The sequence below is a fragment of the Cetorhinus maximus genome, chromosome 10 (genome assembly GCF_964194155.1).
Source record: "Cetorhinus maximus chromosome 10, sCetMax3.hap1.1, whole genome shotgun sequence".
Lineage (NCBI taxonomy): Eukaryota > Metazoa > Chordata > Chondrichthyes > Lamniformes > Cetorhinidae > Cetorhinus > Cetorhinus maximus.
In genome coordinates, this window is record NC_135888.1 from 20,959,509 (window position 1) to 20,966,906 (window position 7,398).

Consider the following 7,398-nt stretch of genomic DNA (forward strand, 5'->3'; position numbering starts at 1 on the left):
AATGAGGTTAAGGAATATGTCAATAGCAGTTCAATGGCAGACATTTAAACAGATATTTCAGAGTACACAGAATATAAACATTCCAATAAGAAAGAAAAATTCCAAGGGCCCACCATCCGTGGTTAACTAAAAAAGTTAAAGACAGTATCAAACTGAAGGAAAAAGCATATAATTAAGCAGAGACAGGTGGCAGGTCAGAAGATTGGAAAGAATATAAAGAGCAGCAAAGAATGACAAAAAGATTAATAAGGAGGGAAAAATTAGAGTTTGAGAAAAAGCTAGCTAGTAATGCAAAGACGGATAGTAAGAGTGCCCATAGATATTTAAATAAGAAAAGAATTAACAAAGTGAACGTTGGTCCTATAAAGAGTGGATCTGGGGAATTGATAACGGAAAGTAGGGAGATGGCGGATGAATTAAACAGGTATTTTTCTTCGGTCTTCAATACAGAGGACACAAGTAATGTCCTGGAAATAGCTGTAAATCAGGAAATGGAAGGGAGGGAGGAACTCAGGAAAATTACAATCACCAGGGAAGTGGTATTGAGCCAATTGTTGGGGCTGCGGGCTGACAAATCCCCAGGCCCAGATGGACTTCACCCTCAGGTCTTGAAAGAAGTGACTAGTGAGATAGTTAATATGCTGGTTTTAATTTTCCAAAATTCCCTAGATTCGGGGAAGGATCCATTAGATTGGAAAATAGCAAATGCCACTCCATTATTCAAAAAGGGAGGGAGACAGAAAGCAGAAAACTATAGGCCAGTTAGCCTAATATCTGTCATAGGGAAAATGTTAGAAATTATTATTAAAGATAGTAGGCAGGGCACTTAGAAAAATCCAAGGCAATCAAGCAAAGTCAACATGGTTTTGTAAAAGGGAAATCATGTTTAACCAATTTATTGGAGTTCTTTGAAGGAGTCACGTGTACTGTGAATAAAGGGGAACCAGTGGATGTAATATACTTAGATTCCAAGAAGGCATTTGATGAAGTGCCACATCCAAGGTTATTTCAGAAAATAAAAGCTCATGGTGTATGGGGTAAAATATTGGCATGGTTAGAAGATTGGTTAGCTAACAGGAAACAGAGAGTTGGCATAAATGGGTCTTTTTCTGGTTGGTAGGATGTTGTGAGTGGTGTGCCACAGAGATCAGTGCTGAGGCCTCAACTTTTTACAATTTATATAAATTATTGGATGAAGGGACCAAAGGAATGGTGGCTAAATTTGCTGACGACACAAAGATAGGAAGGAAAGTAAATTGTGAAGAGGACATAAGGAGGCTACAAAGTGATATAGATCAGTTAAGTGAGTGGGCAAAGATCTGGAAAATGAAGTATAATGTGGGAAAATTTGAAATCATTCATTTTGGTAGGAAGAATAAAATGGACGCTTATCATTGCAAGAGATTGCAGAGCTCTGAGACTCAGAGGGATCTGGGTGCCCTAGTGCATGAATCACAAAAGGTTAGTATGCAGGTACAGCAGGTTATTAGGAAAGCTAATAGAATGTTATTATTTAAAGTGAGGGGAATGGATTACAAAAGTAGGGAAGTTATCTTTCAGTTGTACAGGGAATTGGTGAGACCACATCTGGAGCACTGTGTATGGTACTGGTCTCCTTATTTAAAAAAAGATGTAAATGTGTTAGAAGCAGTTCAGAGAAGGTTTACTTCACTAATACCAGGAATGGGCAAGTTGTCTTATGAGGAAAGGCTGGACAGGTTAGGCTTGTATCCATTGGAATTTAGAAGAGTAAGAGGCAACTTAATTGAAACCTTTAAGATCCTCAGGAGTCTTGACAGGGCGGATGTGGAGAGGATGTTTCCTCTTGTGGGAGAATCTAGAACTAGGGGTCACTGTTTAAAAATAAGGGGTCGCTCATTTAAGGCAGAGATGAGGGGAAGTTTTTTCTCTCAGAGGGTTGTGAGCCTTTGGAACTCTCTTCCTGAAAAGGCAATGGTAGCAGAGCCTTTGAATATTTTTAAGGCAGAGCTAGATAGATTCTTAATTAACAAGGGGGTGAAAGGTCATCGGGGGTAGGCAGGACTGTGGGGTTGAGGGCACATTCTGATCAGCCATGATCTTATTGAATGACGGAGCAGGATTGAGGGGCTGAGTGGCCTACTCCTGCTCCTAATTCATACGTTCGTATGTAAATGCCCTTAATGTAATGCCTTAACATAAATGATAAAACATTTTAGTTCGGAATATTTCATTTCATGTTTCAAATTAGGCTTCATAAGTATATGAGGGAGGAGGGGATAGAGGAGTATGCTGATACAGTTCGATTAGGAAAGACGGGGGAGGCTTGAATGGAGCATGGACTGGTCGGACAAGATAGCCTTTTTCTGTACTGTATGCTATGTACTTCAGTGGCCATAGAAAAAGATGAGTTTTTGTGCACATGAATTTTAGCAACTGAAAATGGCAAACCTCAGTGATAAATGTTTATCTAAATTAACAAAAAGTTGAAGTAATGGAAGATAGGTGCCATACTAGATAAGTTAGCAGTGGAAGATAAAGTAGAGCTTCTTAAAAAGCATACTGTGATGTAGGATAGTGAATAGCCATTTATCCCACTAGGGAAAACAAGCACTTTTTAGATCACTGCTATGGCAATAAGACATGAAAAGAAATCCAAAACTGTATATATCAAAACTTTATTGTTTTTTTGAAATTTTTAAAATGGACTTTCTGCTGAACCAAAAATAATGGCTGCTACAAGTTACATGACCACAGGGTTGGCCCTTTTTCTAGAAGCTGCCAACAGGAGTTACAAGAACAAGAGAATCCTCCTCTCATCATCGTTGAATCTCATACCTAATTGTAAGGACTTTATAATCATGAAACCAGGGAACTTGCAGATCAAAGCTTGTTATGCCTGCAGAGTTGTTAACAGACCCATCTCACACCTTGGATTATCCAGGTCCATTTCAAAAGGGGACCATTGAGGGGACAATGGACGTAATTTGCACCTTGATAAGCTTACCCCTCTAGTGGAGTCAGAGGGCCTGCCTAGACAATGGCTCCCCAGTACAAAAACCTCAATATGGATGGTAACTCTTTGAAAAGCTAATGGCTGGGACATTATCAGTCTTGAAATCAAAGCCAGTTTCAGACACTAGATAAACATCCCTATTGAAACCATTGTGGAGAAAGAAGGTCACATGACTTGAGTGACCATTTTGGAATCTCTACATTCCTTTGAGATCTGAGGAACACTCAGTCTGCTGTTTAACATTTAACCAGTGAACAACAAAAAGCAGGACTTTAGGCTGAACAACAGCCTACTCCTTGAAGCTTGTCTCTGCTGGAAAATTTCCTACCTTTGCCTACAGAGCTGACCCAGTCCCTGTGTACCAACTTCATCTTGTGGTATCAGCACCAATTGTAAAAAGAACTCTACAACTCCAGTCTTCAGCCAGCTGAACATGAGCTCCAATGTGAAAGAACTCCTCACTGAACCCTAAGTCTGGACTCTGATAATTACATAAACTAATATTCATTTCTGTGCTTCTTTTACTGTTACTATCCAGAGTTTTAAAACTTTTTTTCTATCCCCCCTTACAGTGTGTGTGTGTGTAATGGAGTAGGACATTGCAAACACTTCTTCCCTGGATTTGAATGTGAATAAACCAACCTTCTGAGGTAATCATAATGTGAGTTTGTTGTGAGTCAGTAGTAAATGGGATCACACAAACTGAGGGTTTGGCAAAACACACCACTGCCTGCTTTAAAAATGATTCAAAAACGCCTTCTGCTTATGGACAATTGGAGAGAGGAAAGAAGTTTACTTTGCCGTGCTCTCCTGTCCGTAACACCACAAAGTTTATAATATATGTTCAGTAATATCACCCTACAAGGATTTGAAGGGGAGTGAAGTAATTCATAAGGACTTTATAACACCATGAACTGAAATGAATTTTAGTATTCCAAATACTGAACATAATTTTAAAAATCTTAAATGCATTTAAGATTGGAATCTAACAGCAGAGATTATGATGAATACTTTCTTTTATGACATTATCAGAAGTACTTATTGTGTTGCAACTGTTTAACACACAATAAATTATCCTTATTAAAGCTTGCATTGATAACTTGGCAACACTTTGCAACAACTAAAAGTGCATTATGCAATAAATTTCTTTCAAACACAGCAATCACAGTGATGGAAATTAAGAACTATATTTACTGCAACTTTTATTCATGTGAAACTAGAGCCCAGGACATGCTAACTGACGCCAAAAATACGCTGTAAAACAATAAAAAATGTAACAAAAGTTTCAAATTCCTTGAAGGAACTGCCAATTGTCTATGGAGCGGTTGAAACTGGGGAATTGGAGGAGCCCAGATATCTCAGAAGGTTATGCATCTGGAGGAGATTCCAGAGCTAGGGAGGACCAAGGCCATAGAGGAATTTGAAAACAGAAATGAGAATTTTAAAACCGAGGCATTGTTAATTGGGAGCTAAAGCAGGTCAGCGAGTACAGGGGTGGACAGGACTTGGTGCCTCTAATATTAATCACTTGTTTCTAATTTTTGTAGGCTATATCCTGAACTGCTTAGTTCAGGTATTGAGAAGTCTGCTGCCATTATTTCCCATATGTTTATAAAATCCAATCTAATTTTTTTTCATTTTAATTCATGATGTTGTAATCTTCTCGTGGTTCACTGTTTCAGATCTGTGGGGATGATGTCATTAACAACATGTTAGAAGAATTGTGATGTATGCAAAGGCGTGTTACGAAGTTAGTTTTCTAGAAGGGTGGTCATTTATGTAAGAGTATATTGTTACACACTTGCTTGTATATAACTGTGTTGCAGTACATTTATTTCTTCTTCCAGTTTTCTGGTGGTCTTAAACTTTCATGTGTAAGTTAGTTTCTCCCAATAGCAGTTGGACTGTTAAATCAATCCCAAGCCAGTTGGTGAAGTATGAAACCAGATACTTATACTTTACGTGATAATAGGATTACTTAAGAATGCAGCATTACATATATCTGCTTCCTACCTACCAAGCCTCAGGTCTCAGCAGTCTCTCTTTACAAGTGCTCTAGCTATTTCGTTAAACTCTGCCCTTCACCAGTGTGTCTTAACAATATAATTAACAAAAGCCACAGACGTTTCCACAACATTTTATTGATTTCACTATTTAACAGCCAACCCTTCCAGTCAAAGCTGGAGAAGGATAATACGGGAACACCTGACTCACTCTTCCATTTCTGGTTGTTGAAAGAAGATGGCTTGGAAATGAATAAGTAGAAAGAAAGTGGGCAACAGGGAACAGTAATATTTAAAACACGTGGGCAAAGAGCTTTGATTTTGGCAAAAACTGGGTGCACAGGGGGCAGCATGTGCTTCACACGCTTGTTCATGTAGACAAGTGAAATTTGTGCAGGCAGCTCATTATAATGATTTGGGCATCTAACCAGTGCTATTTGCACTGCTTAATGGCTGCAAATCTGTTTAAAGGGGCGGGAAATTGGGCTTCACTGATGCCATTTATAGACAGCCATTACCTCTTAACAGGTTGGGGTGCTATGGTAACAGAGAGAAAGGAATGCATGAGAATACAGAAATACTGTACGTGTCAAATAGGCCAAGACACTGGGACTAATCCCCCTGCTCTTTCTCTAATGGAGCTGCGTGATCTTTGCCTTCCATCTGTACAGACAACTTGCTGAACATGACCACAAATCTAATAACATGGTCAGGGGTGCACTGCTGCCAAATGGCCAAGCACGCTGATGGTCTGCTTGACTATATTGCTGATGCCTGTGCAGCTCCTGTAAGCTGATTGTACAGCTGTTCCTGGGTTCGGGATAGGAGTTGTGAACTATGTCTGGAGTTAATGCCCCTTTTCACCCAAAAGCAAGCTTATGACGTGACAGCCTGGCTAGACTAAAGCCGGCACAGAGGACTGGCGCTCAATGATTGAATCTTGACTGTTGTCAGGAGACAGACCTGCATGACATTCTACCCATTGCGACTAGCAAACTGCACATTCAGGCAAAACGAATCCCTTTCTATTGAGAGAGATGCCAGCTTGGTAATGAGGAGCATGTAAGGTGATGTGAATACTGTCTGTGGCATCTTAGATCCTGGGCAACCCTGCAATGCAGACAAAGCCTTGTGCTCTCTTGTCCCGCTTAGCTCTCTCCATTCTGAAAATGATGTGGATGTTCCTCCTGCTATATACTGGAAGATGTAATTGACATCACTTGCTAAAGCCTGCGAGGTGCTGTTATGTAAATGTTAAGCACTTGCTTGACTGTTTTAGAGAAAGCAACATCCTTACAACATGATTTACCCAGACTTCCAAAAAGCATTTTATAAAGTTCCACATGAAAGGCAGAAGATAAGCTCAATGTAGTGAAGATTCTGCATAAACATTAGGAATGATTAATAAATTAGCTGAAGAGTAAAAAACCATAGATACTAGTTAGAGTAATTACGTCAGGAAGGAGTGTGCTTGAAGCATAGAATCATAAAAAATTACTGCACAGAAGCAACCATTCGGCCCATTTTGTTTATGCTAGCATGAAAAAGAGTTAATCATGCTTAATCCCACTTTCTACCCCTTGGCTATGTCTACCTTTCTACCTCTAAGCTATGGCACTTCAAGTGCATATCCAGGTATTTTTAAATATGATGAAGATTGTAAGATATCACTGTATAACAGTGTCATAAAATTTGAAGAAATTGCTTTCTCCCTCTTGTGAAGAAAGCTTCCTAGGTGGACAACCAAAGGACCATGTAGGTCATTATCTCTACCAAGTACATGTTTCTCCAGTACAAAATTTGAAACAACACCTTCCTGAACTTGATAAGGTGTGTGTTGGGCGGGGCGGGGGAGGGGGAGTGGGGGGAGGGATCTCATGACTCAAATGTAAACCCACCTCCTGAGTAAAGATTAAACAGGATGTCCGAGAAAAAGATGAGCTATGAAATGACTTTATGGGCTTCCAACAGAAATAGGAGGGATTACCTTGAATATCTGCCCCTTGCTAATGGACAATTGAATAAGTGATTGACATCAGACTCCCAGAAATTGGGTCTATAAATGAGAAGAAACAATCGTTTCAGACACGAAGTAGTTTCTCAAGTCTAGCTCCAGCCTAACACCTTGGTTAGCACAAGAAGACTGAGAACAGAAGAGACTGCCACCTCCAGCCATGGGGATCAGCTTCATCCATCTGTTTGTCCTATCCTGGACCAGTGGACCATTCATAACAGGTTGTATGTCTTTTCTGCCTATTTAGCTTATGTATCATATCTAAGCTGTTGTTTCTTGATAAACTGCTTTAAAATCAACTATGACTTTGACCCCTATTTGGGCAACCTGTGATTGCCCAGACCAAAATCTTACAAAGTTTCTGCCTCTAACATCCTTTCAGATAA